This window comes from Brienomyrus brachyistius, chromosome 15 (assembly GCF_023856365.1).
Source record: "Brienomyrus brachyistius isolate T26 chromosome 15, BBRACH_0.4, whole genome shotgun sequence".
In the NCBI taxonomy this organism is placed as follows: Eukaryota; Metazoa; Chordata; class Actinopteri; order Osteoglossiformes; family Mormyridae; genus Brienomyrus; species Brienomyrus brachyistius.
The window spans coordinates 10561237-10575571 of NC_064547.1; positions in this window are offsets into that span (position 1 = coordinate 10561237).

A 14335-nucleotide genomic window follows, 5' to 3' on the forward strand; every position below is an offset into this window, starting at 1 on the left:
TTAAGGTTAGGGCTGGGTGGGGTTTTAAGGCTGTCATTGCTGAGATTAGGGGTTTTTCCCTAGAAATGAATGGACAGTTCCCACAACGATATAGATACATAATCTGTTTGTGTGTTTGTGTAAAATTGAGGACAGCTTTACAAACAGACAAAACTATAGTATGTTAAATTAGGCATTACCAATGTCATAAAAATTAATAAGTACAAGGAAAAAAACTTCTTTGTTTAATCTTCCAGCAGTTTATTGGCTAACCTGCTATATATTCCCTGTTATTCCTTACATCTTAATTTTAACGCTCCATCCCAGCATACAAATCCGCAGCATAACATCTTCAAACAGACTGCGGCTTCTCTGTGGATTAACTTTCCCATATCTGCTCACATTCCTTTTCAGGAAGCACGGTGGAATAACAATTTCCTCGCTTTCTGTGAGCATTCCTGTTTCCCAACTGTACACAAAGTGCAGCTGTACAAATATTAACCTGCAGAATACATCGCTATTTCACGCTTACATTTAGTGTGCGCTGTATTTACCTTTCACTTGCATTTCTTTTTCACATCATTTCTGCACCATACCATAGGTACCAGTTTGAAATTATATTCATTTTAGTGCCTATTGAGTCAACAAGTGAATTACGATAATAGCAGGGAAAGCCGAAGCAAGACTATAGATAGAAAAGGTTGGTGTAACCTACATGGAATTAAACTTGAAAGGGTATCTGAACATTAAGATGTGGATATCGAGAAGCATTCCATTTCTGATGCATGATTTCAATGGTTTAATTCTCAATAATATAAACATGTGATAGCTTTGCATGCACTATTAATGGGAAGGAAAGATTCACAGTGTTATAAACAAACAGATAGAAATCATAGAGAAGTGAATGGTACAGACACAAGCACCATGCTGATTCGCACCACTGGGCTGCCACTGTTTGCTTTAATTGTTCATACACCGAATGAATACATAAATAGGTGGCTCTGTATTTCGCCAATGATAATAACTCTATTTTTAGATCCTGAACCTAAATTGCTACTTGTTTCATGTTACCATGGAAATCTTCCACAATGTGTATGATTACTTTTTGTTTCCTTGATGTGTAATTTGCGTGTGTTTTTACATGACCTCAACATATTCCACTCATGTAAATGTTATAAAAAAAACTGTTGGAAAGTTTCAAGCGCAGTTCCATGAGTAACATGCTTTTTATTGGGAGCATTTTACCATCAGTATGGAATCCTTACGTAAAAACGGATGAATATCACCCTGTCCCATTCTTGGCATGAAGGACACTTCATCGGTTGTTCTTTTTGTACATAATGCAGACATTCATCAAAATATTAAATTATTTTGTATATATTGCTTTGTATATATTGCTATCTCCTAAAGAAAAGGTATGAAATTTTAACATTTTGCCTAGTAAATATAGCTAAAGAAAGAGGGAGATGAAAAATTAATATTAACCCCAAAGTCATGTTAAACTAAAATGTGTAAAGAGTAATAGGCAGTGAATAACAGCTGATGTTAGGAATGATATTCCTTTCCTATGAATGTGAACCTGGCAGTCTGTGTTATACAGTCAACAGTCATTTCTGGCGGCCATATTACTGAGAATCAATTACAGTATGCAAATTCCTACACACATTTGGGTTTATAGTTCCAAACTGCGTTGAAATATATCAGCTCATTTGTTTCACTGCAAAATAACACCAGGAAACAATGTAGCAGGATGCCTGCATTCAATTTTGTCTTACAACAAAGAATTTTAATGTAGGACTGAGTGAAAATATATCATATATAATTAATAGATATTTCCTTTTTGATGATTAAAAACATATTAAATAGCTTTTTTTAAAAAAAAAAAAAAACTGCGATCTAAGCCCATACTAACGTTAGCACATTAATTTTTCGACTTCTGATCAAAGTCAATTCTTCCAGGGGTTGGGGTTTACCACAACAGCGTTTTATATGATGCAATGTTTATTTCACAAAAGAAGCCTTCAGAGAGATGGCTGGGGGGTACCATTTCACTGTTTTTATGAAGCTGATCTGAGGAGAAAGCAAAATGTGCTGGAGAGCTGGGATATTATATAGATCCAAGGAAATTAACACAGTGGAGTGGGGCGACAGCATTAAACAAAGCACATTATATGCCCATTCTATACCTGCAGAGCTTGTGTTGAATGAGTTTCTATTATTCTGTAAAAAAAAGAGACTTTAATTTTCTTTTAATTAAAATACTCCAGCCTAAAACATGTTGCACTTAACTGCAGATACAGAATCAGGTTTCTGGCAATCATGTAAATTACAGCTGAAGAGTTTCAGATAAATTGAAAATGCGCCAGTAATACTGCATTTTAATGGAAAGATGGCGCAACTGTGAAAAGTTTTGTCTCAAACCTGAATCAACTATTAATAACTTAGGAGAAGGTGCATTAATGCCAGGAGCATCAGAGGGGCATGGATACCCTGACAGGGGCCCTTGGATACATAAAATGATATGTAAAATTTGGCAGGGGGTCCAGAATCTCTAGCTACACCCCTGATTAACGTAGGCCAGGACTAATCAAATCATGGTCCTCAAGGGCCAAGCACTGCTGATTTTCCAGCCTTCCTTCGCCTGTGAACTAGGTGTGAAGCCTCTGGCCAAGCAGAATCAGTAATTATTAAACTACTTACCTGGGAGAACTGAAAACAAGGCCTGGATTTGGAATTGAGGGCCAGATTTGAAGAGCCCTGATGTAGGCTATAGATCCTTCACCTGATTGGCTGCTTATAAACGAAATGGCACCTTCAGCCACTTAAAATATGGACCATAATTTCCTAGTACTTGGTCTGACTGCAGAACCTTTAGCAGGGCAGAGAGGGCGTATGGGGCCCAAAGGCCTGCCAGTCTCAGGGCTCCTCCATGGCTCTTTGGGGAACATGATTACACATGTTTGAAGGCTAGATGCTCATTCACAAGCTGCTTATTCCACAAAAGGCCCATGGCTTCTCCCTGGAAATCCCATTTCCGAACACATCACAAAGCACCTCTAGCTCCAGTCTACACCACATCCAGATGTTCATCAATTGGTACTGAAATGACAGAAAGAATATGTTCACTATTAAAGTATTAATGATCAGTATCCACTGTGTGAGGCTTAACCTAATTTGTTTAATTTAGGTAAAGTATTAATTGAATACTGCTCTGAATTGGACTCATTGTATCTGTAAATAGAATCCTTCATAAAACATTTTAGCATTAGGGCAGTGGTTCTCAAACTCGGTCCTCGGGGCCCACTGCCCTGCTTGCTTTCCTGCTGTCCCTGCCACACACACAAGTCCCAGCTGTCTTTCAGCTTCTGACTGACTGAACACACCTGATCCAGGTAATCAGCAGTGTGTGGGGCAGGGATAGCTGGGAAACAAGCAGGGCAGTGGGTCCCGATGACCGAGTTTGAGAACCACTGAATTGGGGGATGTGGTGAGGCTCAGCAGATTAAGCCTCTGTGGTTGTGAGCACAAGGTTGCCAGTTTGAACCAGGCCTCAGCAGAACAGTCACATGTCTGTGAACCCTTGAGTAAGACCCTTAACTCCTCAGTGCCACAAGCTGGCTGCCCTTCACTGTGACCCCCAACAGCCATACACAGCAGCACTATTAAACAGGAAAAAACTATTTAAAATGCCAGAGTTCATAATGAATTAGCTCTGCTCATTTGTTGCTGTGACAACTGAAATATTTATCCATCCTTCTGTCCATTCAACTCTCCATATGGAATCAGGACACTTATATAAAGACACAATAAAAACTGAAACATCCTTGGTGGTAGACAAAATGTGCATTTTTATATGCTAGAATATATGTGAAATTGTGACAATGAGTTATAAAGGAGATCAACTTCTCATAATTATCATGAAAATGCATTCTGGGACACCTGCCATTGGGGGCTGCTCTAATGAGACCACAGACACACCAAGATCAACCGGAATCAGGATCCAGGAGCTCCCTTCTCAGGTGTGCCAACACGTTGAAGCCTGCAAATGGTGACAGCCCTGCAAGCAGAGTCATGCTATAATACACCAGCACCACAGGGAGCAGGTACCTCTGTTGTTTCTTCATGACACTTTACATTGTCTTCTGCAGACATGCACACGCCCAACAGCAATGTTTGGGAATCTCTCACTCACACTTGGAAACGACAGGTAAAGGGTGCAAAACAGTGTTAAAACACCAGCTCTGACATGCAAAGGTTTCTTCTTACAAAACTGTAAGTATGTTGAATTAGACATTGCCTAAGTCAGTGGTTTTCAACCAGTGTGCCGTGAGAGATTGTAAGGTGTACTGTGGGAAATTTTCCAATTTCACTTAATTGGTCTAAAAACCATTTTTGAAAATTAACTATTATTTGCCAATAATATGCCATTGTCGAGTGTCTGTGCCGTAATAGTTATGTATTCTAAACAAACAAAGCTATTTCAACATTACACCGATCCCCAGGTATATCACGGTTCAGCTATTGCGCCTCCTCTATATCGTGGATTTTTCCCCGGCACGTCACAGTTCTCTGCATATCGCGAACCTTGCTTGTGGTCCCATTGTTTTCGTTTTGTTTTAAGCCCTACGGCGGCTCCCAAGCGTCCTGCATCTTCTAAGCCTTCTGGTTATAGTGAGCCTAAGCGCCAGAGGAAGACCTTAACCATTCAGGAGAAGGTAAAACTCCTGGATATGCTTTAGGAAGGAAAGCGATACGCGGACGTCGCTCACGATTATGGCTTGAATGAATCGACGGTACGATACATCAAGAAGGATGAAAAGAATAGAAGAGCCTTCGCATCATTTTCCTTTAGTTAAACGGGAAAGAGGGTGGCAACTCCTCGGATTAAAGACATCGTTAAGACGGAATCACATACGTATACATTACATATTATTATGTTACTCGTATCCTTAGCCCGACATCCACATATCATATGTGTTGTTTTAATAAGTTTGTGGGAGGCGTATTTTAAGGCTTAAACTATAAAAAATGTATTTACATGGTCTTTCTATATCACGGATTTTCACCTATCGCTCATGGGTATAGAACGCATGTTCCGTGATAGGCGGGGGATCACTGTACTCCCATTTTCCAAGACATATCTGTGTGAGTTTCTCAAGCCTGACTCATACAAAAACTAAAAACAGGGAGAGATTGAGAGCTGTTGAAGAGCATTGTGTGTGTGTGTCTGTCTTCAATTCCTGCCAGAATATCAGCTTTTTGTTCATCCAAACAGGCTCAGGTTTCACACTGAGTGAGTATAAATAAATTGAGAGACTATTTTGTCATTACTCGGCTACAGAGTGTCATTTTGTAACATTTGTAGTTGGTGGTGGGCCATGGGATTTTTTCAATGTGCCTTTCAAAAAAGGTTGAAATACACTGGCCTAAGCTATAAAAAATAAGTCCGAGTCACATGACCTCTCTCTCTCTCTCAAGGTCATGCTGGAAGTGTCCTACTGGACCCAGTTTGGGGGGGGCCTTAACACAAATAGGGAGGATCGATAATATCAACTGTACCCCCCAATGCCTTAACACAAACAGGGAGGATCGATAATATCAACTGTACCCCCCAATGCCTTAACACAAATAGGAAGGATCGATAATATCAACTGTACCCCCCAATGCCTTAACACAAATAGGGAGGATCGATAATATCAACTGTACCCCCCAATGCCTTAACATAAATAGGGAGGATCTATAATATCAACTGTACCCCCCAATGCCTTGACATAAATAGGGAGGATCTATAATACCACCATCCGGTGTTTTAAGTGGGTATAAGACATCTCTAAATATGTAATCTATCTAAATTAGTATAAATTACTGGTAAAATTTTTGTGTAAGTTGAACTACAGAAACATTGATTTCTAAGACAATGCATGAGATTGTTAAAGCAAATACTTTAATCTGATAAATAGTTTTATTTATTTCCAATAGATATCAGTTTTTATTCATAACTGCAGTTTGCATTTCTAAAGTTAAATAATGAAGTATGTAATATAATATATTTAGCTTGGCCCAAGAATACACTAAAAGTAACATCTGATTTGTTGACACAGCCTCAGGTCTGAGCTTCCCCTGTTCCTTACAAAAAATGTTCTGGTTTTCTTATGCATTGACTTTAAATTCAATATTATTCTCAGGCCATCCAATGTCCAAGCTTGGTCTTTGCATTCCACAAATTAGTACAAATTGTGATCCTACTTACTGAATGCAGAAACTGCTAAATACTTCCTAATCTCTTCCCGAATGGGAACCTGTCAACAATTAGCTGAATCTGCCCTGGAGCTAAGAAATAAAAACAAAGAGGTGATCGTAAGGGGAGGAGCAATCTGTTCCCATGGATCTACATGACAGTTTAGTGCACATTACCATGGCATAAAGCCCTGTGAAAGGCATTGTGGGAGCTCTGAGAATGGCCCATTGTGTCGGGCCCCAGAAGGACGCTCTCGAGTCGTTGGCACCTTGGCCAAGGTGACGTCTTTCATGCATTACAATGGCAAGGCAGTGAGCTTCTTTTGTGACGTGGCCAATTCATCACATTTAAAGGCGTGTTTCCTAATAAAGATGTGTGCTTAATACCCACCCCAATTTTAACGACTAAAAACTGCACTTAAGCTAAAATGGGCACTGAATTGGAACAAGTCTCAGGAAACGTTAACATGCGCATTTTTACTGAGGTTAGGAGCTGGATCAAAATAAATACATTTAAATAATGCTGGTCAAGCTAAGAGATAGAGATGATAGATGCATGTTTACGTGCAACGTAAACAAGACTCAAGACAATGACAAAATCACGCTTGTAGCATATACATTTTAATAAGAGAGACACCTCACGATAAAGAACAATACACAGCGAAAGAAAGACCGTAAGGCAGTCCCTCGTGTCAAGGGGGAGATTCTGTGATGGGCGGGTGCTCGTACCATGAGCCACGCTCAGTCTGGATAAGCCCCGACAGGCCCAACTTTGTACAGCGAATCCAGTTACTCAAAACACAAGTGCTGATCAAAGGCATGCTATCATAGGGATGCTATCAAATGAGAACAAGCAGGTGCTGGGTGCTGCAGCCAAGGATGAAGGCACCTGTCCGCAAGTCCCCAGAAAGTACCACAGGTACTAAATAGCCCAAATATGAAAAAGGCGGCGCGTCCAAGCGACCTTGTCAGGAATCCACTAGTAATGATTAACCCCCAGGATTAAGACTTATATGAAACAACAGTAAAAGATAAATGCTATGGAAAATAGAGACTACATCAGTGTTTTAATCACAAGGTTCAGCATTCAAGAAATGATAGAGCTACCCTAGAAAACCACAGGCTTCTGCCTAGTACGATCTTTTTGTTGATATTCTGAAGGTCATCTAAATGGTCAGTGAGCATCAGCTGACAGCTATTTCCCATGATGCCCCAGAAGCCGTCAAACTGTCCATCCAGCTGTCAGCTGACCAATGGTTCCCATGGTTCCACTCTGATGAATTGAAAGCCTCTATTATCTGCTTGTGATGAAGAGGAACTGTTTGGGCTTTGATAAGCTATCACTGGTCCCAGGTGAGCCCAGGCTAACAGCACATCAGGACAAAACAGAGCTTGGCAACAGAATACACGGCAGCCAAATGTTTATCGTGTGTCGTCAACGGTGTCTGCCTGCTTCCTCCTTAGCTTCTAATACCATGCACATGGAGGACTGCATGAGCAGTAGGAGACTGACAGAGACATATCACACGACCACACAGGCAACAGGCACTACCCAAATAAGGAAGTCCATTATGTATGAATTTCACTGCTAACTGACTCATCACTTCCAGCTTGCAATCATTCTTTATTAAAGAGTATTAAATCTTCAGGATGAGAAAGCAATTTTTACATTATTTATAGTATTACATAATAAGTGTTTAGGATGGTCAGTATGACTAAATCAGTAGTATATACCAGCGTTTCTCAAACGATTGGCTGTGGGCCGGTTCCGGTCCGTGAGAGGGTTCCTGCCGGTCCGCAGAGCCTCGTTTCTGCACCAATCAAAATGCAGTCAGATTAGGTCAGGTATAATAATAATAATAATAATAGTAGTAATAATAATAGTAACATTATCAATCTATAGTAATAATATCTATCTATCTATCTATCTATCTATCTATCTATCTATCTATCTATCTATCTATCTATCTATCTATCTATCTGTTTATTGTTGGAGTACGCCGACTCCACCGGGTCCGTAGATGAGAAGAGATCACCCGGAGGCGTGGATGAGTTGTCCAATAACCTTTTATTCCATTTATTCCATCTTTTATTCCATCAGATCGATCTGGGAACCCTGCGACACACCGTGTCCCAGCAGAGTTCCTTCCTTACTATTCATGTGTGTGCATGTGTGAGTGGATGGTGTGTGACTGTGCCCTGCAATGGGCTGGCCCCCCATCCTGGGCTGTTCCCTGCATAGGCTCCAGACCCCCTGCGACCCAGTAGGATAAGCGGCTTGGAAAATGGATGGATTGATAGTTACATTCATAACGGTATTAGCCAAACAAGGCGGGCCAGTCGTGGTGTTCAGCAAACACCCTGTATGTTGGATGGTAACTGCAAACTCCTAGGAGATTTAGGGGAGGTTTTGGAAAGACTAAGCTAACACACCTTTACAGATACAAAATCACACACTCTGACACACTTTAATAATGTTTACTGACATCTGCATGTAAACTGTATTATATTGTTTTTAGGATGCAAATGTGCACGTTTTTCTCAGCTTGGGCTGGTTTTCTGTTTATGAAGTTCAGTGTGATAAATACTCACTGTGCTGAGAAAATGACAACTGGTGCTATTTCAACGCTATGCAGTTTTCTTGGGAGTTCCTTGGCTACTGGTTATGTTTTTCTAATTCAAATGATGTTGTTTCACTTGGACATTACATGTGGCAACACTGTGATATTCAGAATCCAAAGTGCACTGCAGATAATTGGACACATATTAGGCTATGAGATGGCTATTATATAGGCATAGTTATTTATATTTTATTTATACAGCAACACTATCACTCCAGTCTGCTATAATCAAAGCTGCACTTCTGCTGTCAACTTTACAATTTAATTTATGAGTGTGTCAATAAAAGAGCAATTCTAAGGTTTAAGGGGTTTTCTTATGTCAACATAAAACAAAAAACCTAAGCACATTTTTTTAATTGTATAAAAAGTTAATTAATTACTAACTGCTTGTTGCTCTTTACCCTAAAAAAACGAGACTTTCTTTGGCAATATCACTAGAAACCGAATTAGAAAATTGAGGGTGAAATGGAGTTAATGAATGTATATCTTAAGAGATTTGTAAATTTTGAAAAATGCATACAGTATACATGGTACAATACTGTATATTACAGTCATGTGACAAATGCTACAGTAAATGTAACGCCATATTGGGTAATGCTTTTTAAGGTGTTTTCAGTAGGACTACAGCCCCCCAGCACCCTGACCAGAATAAGGAGGTGGTAGATGGATGGACAGATGACTGGTACTATCAGTATTAAATGTGAGAAACCAGGGTAGGGTCAGCAGCTCACAGCCAGGACTGGACCTTCAAATCCTGCCCTCACTGCGTGGGGAACGGGGGCGTTTCTCTTCACCCATGTCATTCGGGTTTCCCCCAACAAATCTGCTAAGCTAAACCAGAGAAGACTTGATGATCAGTATTTGACTAAGAAATGACAAAAAAATAAAACAAGTTTCCAAATCAGCACCTACCTAAACATAAAATGCTAGTTTATCCTCACCGGAGGGGGAAAAGATCAGATTGATTTTTCCCATTTTCTCCTGTGTAAATTCCGTCTGTTATCATTCCATCTGGTCATGTCTTTTCACAGTTTGAATTACACTTTTTCCCCCATTCTGGTACAGTACTGAAAGGTTGTTTGTTCTGCTAATTAACTTTATTACCCTGATAGCTCCCCACAGCCTTTGACGAAAACAATTACCATCCTTTTTTTTCCCCCACTGGCAAAAAGACTATTAATTAGAAATGGGGTCTGGTCTCTGCCATGCTAGGCTGCCATGTTCCCAGGCTCTCAAGCAGGATAGCATTACATTGTCAGTAGTAATTTAGCTCTCATCTGTCTCTGCTAATTATTGTCACATTCATCAAATTCATCAAGGAAAGTGCTCTCAGAAGGATTGCATATTTGCAGTTAATATAGCATAAACTGGTATTACCCATCACCACATTTGTGATGATGAGAGGGACACAACTTATTCATCCCTAATTAGAGCAAGCTGGGTAATTAATTATACATTCCGCCTTATTACTTCGGAGTCCCGGATATTGTTTGTGGAAAAACTGGAGAGGGAGTGAGAGAGCTGGAGAAGCCAGGAGCCGGGAGAGGCTGATGTGTTGTGGCACATGTGCTCAGCCGTAATTCCCACCTGACAAGCAGGCCGAATCAGGGGCAAATTGCAACTTGTCAGCCGCCAAATAAACCACGGTAATAACTCATTAATGATCAACACCTGTGACAGGTGTGAAGGGAACCGGGGGGAAACTTTCAATTAAAAAAACGTGAATAAAAGGTTAAAATAAGGATGTGAGGATTCGAGAACCAAGTCACTCGTGTTCGAAAGGCAGTTCATCTCCGTGGAGAGAGATACTAAGTCAAATTAGAAAAGTAATTTTCTTTTGACTGTAATATTTTTTCCAAAAGATAAACGCCTCATTTTGATTGATGTGCGTGTATTCTGATAGGAGACTTCTGCTAGGAAATACATATTAAAGTTGCCATTAATGTATGACTGTGTGTGTGAAAAAGTGCATGAAAATGAACCAGAACCCCATAAAGGCCACCCCCACTGTCTGCAGAATTTGTTCTGCATCGCTGCATCTAAGGAAATGGTCAGTATTTGAAATATGGCGCCATTCCCCACAGCGCCTGCTTGATGATTTTATAGATGGCTGTCATCACATCATCCATTCATCTTCCAAACACTTACAAAGTATATGATCTTGAAGGCTTAATACTACAGTATGACCCATCCTAAGCCCTTGATCTTCTACATAAACATATATGTAAAATCTATTTCATATATACTCAAAATTATCCATTCTTCAAGCACAATGACGGCCTTTTGATATCAGTTAATTTTAATCCTCCACAATATATCATCATAACCCAGAGTCACACAATAAATCAGTTTCAAAATTTCATTGATATTCTGAATGTTTCTGCTTCAGTATTGTAATTACGTGCTAATTATGCCCATCCACAGTCGGTTTTCTGAAGTAAAGCAGATTGTCCTCAATGAATTCCTTCAATTCATTCCAGTTTGATGGAGAACAAAATCTCTCTCGCACAGCTAAATCCAGACATGCTCCAGTAGATCGCCCTCTGGTGACAGATTACATCCACTTGTACTCCTAAACACACTTTTAAGGCCTGTAATGGAAATGGCTGATAGATCATTGATGAACTTCCAAAACTGCTGGATGGTGAACTCAGTAAACTCAGTAAAGAGTGTCATGTTCAGTGGGCCACCTGTGAATGGTCTCCTTTCATTTGACAGTAAGAACTTGCCAAAACTGTATAGTACTTTAGAGCCAGGTAGTGCTGGAAGTACAGACCTTAGTTGTCGCATGTTAAGTTTGCGCACAGAACCTAAGCTTTAGTCTACAACCATCAGGGGCTTCTTGCTTCCTATGTTAATATAATATCTTGAACCATGTTTGTTTTGCATTCTACCCAGCATCATCACTGTATTGTGGCCCTTTGCTGATGTGATAGGTGTCCCAGATAGATGTCACCTTCATAGCTGTTCCTAGTGACACCTGAATGGGAAAAGCCATGGAAGCAACAGTGACAGACACATGCACCCCTTTTACAATCACATACGACTCTATAAAACCAAACATGAGATGAGATTATGCTTATGCTGTGTTTACACACATCCCTACTGCCTGAAAGGGAGAACAGATGGTTCATATTTGACCAAGGAAAGTAATTAAGTCCTGCAACCAAGCTGTAACTAAGGCTGGCCTTTGCTAACTGGTGATGTTTTTATCTGGAGGAGATGGCGAAAGGACTGCATGTATGTACTGTACATACAGAATAATGAACCTACATTTACAATGTAGCCTCAGACTTGTTCAGTGTCTTTTTATACTGGACTTTGAAGCTTATAGTCCTCCAGCAAGCTCCAAGATGACACAGAGGACTCAGAGCCACAGCATAATTTAGAGATCATATATGGGTTATGCTACATAATCTACAAATAAGGACACATATCGATAAGGGGTATAAATGTGCGTTTTAAGAATATTACTGAATCTATTCCTGGTAATACTGATAGTACTGCAGCAAAAATGCATTATATATTAATAATTTTGTCACAGTCTTTTGTTGCTTATTGGTATAATTACATTGTTAGCTATTCTAAGTAATTTTTCTGACTTCATTGACACAACACCTGTTTCCTTAACAATAATGCCATCTTGGGAAATGCAAAAATTGTTTAAAAGACTGAATTTACCAATAGAACATCAATATATCTGCATACATAACTGTGGGGAAAATGTAACATGATTATTTGATTTTGAACAAGACTACTCTTGAAAGATGAACAATGAGGACCAGAGACTGATATGAAGTGTATCAATACTGTACTATAAGCATTCCAGCAGCATCACAAACACAAACCAGAAACACCTACTTTACTTTTAATAAGTAGTGGCCAGCAATTAGAAGAGTAGAGGTTAAATTTTACCACAACAGAAACTACAGGATTTTTTTTCTGTTTAATTGTGCCTCGTTTTGACTGACCCATGTTAAAAAGAAATGAGATTTTAAAAATGCACTTACTATATTAGCACAAATACCTGTTTGCAATTCCTACTAGAATAAGCTAGGAGTAAATTTCCTTTCTGCAGTGTCTGGAGCACAAAATGACAAACAATTAACCGTCAGTCACAAAAAACAACCAGGTGCCTTCATGAGGAATGAAAGCAGGTGAAACATTTCTTTAACAAACAGCCTCAAAAACCAGAAATTATCGAAAATTAATAGTATAATAATTGATCTAACTTAATATTATTATTGTGAGATGTTTATTATTGCATGTACATAAAGTGTCTATTTCTTTTAAACCTTACAAACAGTACTGTTGCTATTAAAGTATAAATGAATTAAATGATAATGACCTCACAAAAAACGGAATTATATTAATCCCACTTGATCCGACTGCCCAGATCTCACATCTGTTGAGAAACTGTTCAGTTCAATTCTTGGGAAGTTTTGAAGTTCTGGCATTACATGCCCCCCCTACTGTCTCAGGTAAACAAGTCGCTGAGGGACTGACCCTGGAGGATTCTCGGCACAGCTCAATGCCCAGATCCTCCAGCCATAAACTCTGTCCCACACGAGGATGTTTGTAGTTTGTAAGAGCGGGGGGGGGGGGGGGGGGGGTTGTACACATCGAGCCAGAAGCAAACGGATCATCCTCGCTGAGAGATGGGGCCACGGTCTCGAGAAGCTGGCGTGAGAACAGCGACAGCGCCCTGGGCTGGGCCCGGCGCCACATTCCTTCGGAATGTCAGATTAAAGTAACATGTGCCAGTCAATATTGGTACACCATGACCCTCTGCGCCTCTGAAGCAAAACCATTAAGTCCAACATCTCCCCCGTAAGTGTTTATCTGTAAGAATGGCTTACATGTCCTGCAAAGGAGATATCGAGACTGATTGGACAATGGTAAGATAGCAGACAGGGGACGGCCAGGCCGACCCCAGGAAATAGGGGGAGAAAATCTTAATCTGCAACACAATAGCGCTGTCTTGAAACCCTATCATTTTCACTTGCAGTCAGTCTGCTGTCTGACTGTGAATGAAGTGAAAGGAGTGGTTAGTGCTGAAAATTGGATCAGAGCTAACATTTGCTCATTTTTATCAGCCGCTGCCAAAGGTCATCTGACATAATAGCTGATGAATTTAAGCCCGGCGGATTTCATTTGCAATTTTCAATTTAGCAGAGTCTCCGAAACCCTACGGCGATAAGGGCCTTCCCCCTATCGTGGCCTGTCACAAACATCAAGAATGGGTGCGAGCCCACAGGAAAGAAAGCAGAGGACGCTGCATCTCATCAGAATGAGAGATAAGCCTGGGGTGGGACGCGTAGATGCGCTGCCACACCATAGCTGAGGAATCTCCTGTGTGGCTGCGTCCTGTAAATGCCATGTGGGATGAGAAGCCGGCTCGACAACGGACTGGTCCAATGCAGAGAATTAAACCGTGGCCTCGTTAAGACTCGGTGACCACCAACTCCGTCTCATGCTCAGGCGTGCCGAGGTAAGCC